This window comes from Triticum dicoccoides, chromosome 2B (assembly GCF_002162155.2).
Source record: "Triticum dicoccoides isolate Atlit2015 ecotype Zavitan chromosome 2B, WEW_v2.0, whole genome shotgun sequence".
Lineage (NCBI taxonomy): Eukaryota > Viridiplantae > Streptophyta > Magnoliopsida > Poales > Poaceae > Triticum > Triticum dicoccoides.
Window position 1 is genome coordinate 500,853,948 of NC_041383.1, and position 1,780 is coordinate 500,855,727.

The following is a 1,780-nucleotide window of genomic DNA, read 5'->3' on the forward strand; positions in this document are numbered from 1 at the left end:
TTTGGAGGGGCGTTCGAGTTCATACTCTTCGGCCGCGAGGACCTCGGTCCATCTGTCGGCCAGCAGGTCTTGATCAGCTTGAAGCTGTTGCTGCTTTTTCTTTAAACTGCTTGCTTCTGCCTCCTCCTGCGCTGAATCTTGCTGGAGGGGGTTATCTTCGGCACTTTCAGGGGTGTTATTATCTCCTGTGCCGGAATCTCCATTCTTGCTGTGGCGGGATTTAGAGCGGCGCCGCTGACGCCGGCGCTTGGGCTGTTTCTTTAAGGAATCTGCCTCCGCTGCTTCTTCGCCGTCCCCATCTTTTGGGGTGTCCACCATGTATATGTCTATGACAAGGTGGTCTTCCAGTGTCCCGTAGGCACTGGTTCTTGATAGTCTCCGGCATCGTCGTCCATACCGTCGATGTCTTCGGATTTCGTAGTCGAGTACGTCGGTTAGATCGTTGACTGTGGCTACGAAGTGGGTGGTGGGTGGGCTCTGAATTTCTTCGTCGTCCGCGTCCCAACCATCCTGGCCGTAGTACGGCCAGGGCTCTCCGGATAGCGAGAGGTGCTTCAGCGAATTTAAGATGTCACCGAGGGGTGAGTGCTGAAAGATGTCCGCGGCGGTGAATTCCATGATCGGCGCCCAATCGGATTCGACTGGCAGGGGCGCAGGAGGTTCGGAGTCCGGTAGGGAGTCCGGCACCTCGGAGTCATGAGCTATATGCGGGACAAGGTCAGTGTTCGGCTCCATCGCCGTGGAAGTTGCAGCTCCCGAGGTGGTGTCCAGCCACCCGTCCTCGATCTATGCGATCGGCTCCGGACTATGGATCAGAGCGGATTCGCGTGCGGCCCCCAAAGCGCTGTCCGGCGGCAGAGTTAGGTCGTGCCCATCGTGACAGTGTGGCGCACTTGGCTGTGGCTCGGATCCATTGAGGATCAAGTCCCCGCGGATATCGGCCGTGAAGTTTAGACTTCCAAACCTGACCTGACGGCCTGTAACGCCCCGAGACCGATGTGCCAGGTGTCGTTCAGTAATTCGCCGTTGTTGCCTTGTCATTGCTTGCGTGTCATGCTTTGCATATCATGTCATCATGCGCATTTCATTTGCATACGTGTTCGTCTCATGCATCCGAGCATTTTCCCCGTTGTCCGTTTTGCAATCCGGCGTTCCGTTCTCCTTCGGTGGTCATTTCTACCTTTCTTTTGTGTGTGGGGATTAAACATTTCCGGATTGGACCGAGTCTTGCCAAGCGGCCTTGGTTTACTACCGGTAGACCGCCTGTCAAGTTTCGTACCATTTGGACTTCGTTTGATACTCCTACGGTTAACCGAGGGACCGAGAAGGCCTCGTGTGTGTTGCAGCCCAACACCCTTCCATTTTGGCCCAAAACCCACCTAACTCTGCTCCATCATCTCGGTCGTTTGATCACGATCGCGTGGCCGCAAACCGCACCTCATTTGGACTCTCCTAGCTCCCTCTACCTATAAAAGAGCACCCCTCCCCGAAATTTCGGATCAATTCGCGGATGAAACCCTAATCCTCTTCCCCTCTCGCGCGCCGGACAATGTCCGCCCAATCCGGACAAATCGCGCTGCCCGCCGCAGCCATTCCGTGCTTGCCACATCAGCTCCGCCGCCGCCTCGTCCAACCGCGCGCCGCCTCCCACCGCGCCGGCCCGCGGAGCCCATCGCGGGCCCGCACGGGCCTGGTCGCCGCCGCCGCCCACGGGCGCGTGCCCGCGCTGCTCCTTCGCCGCTCCTTCGCCGGACCTTCGCCGGCCGCCGCCATGTCCTCG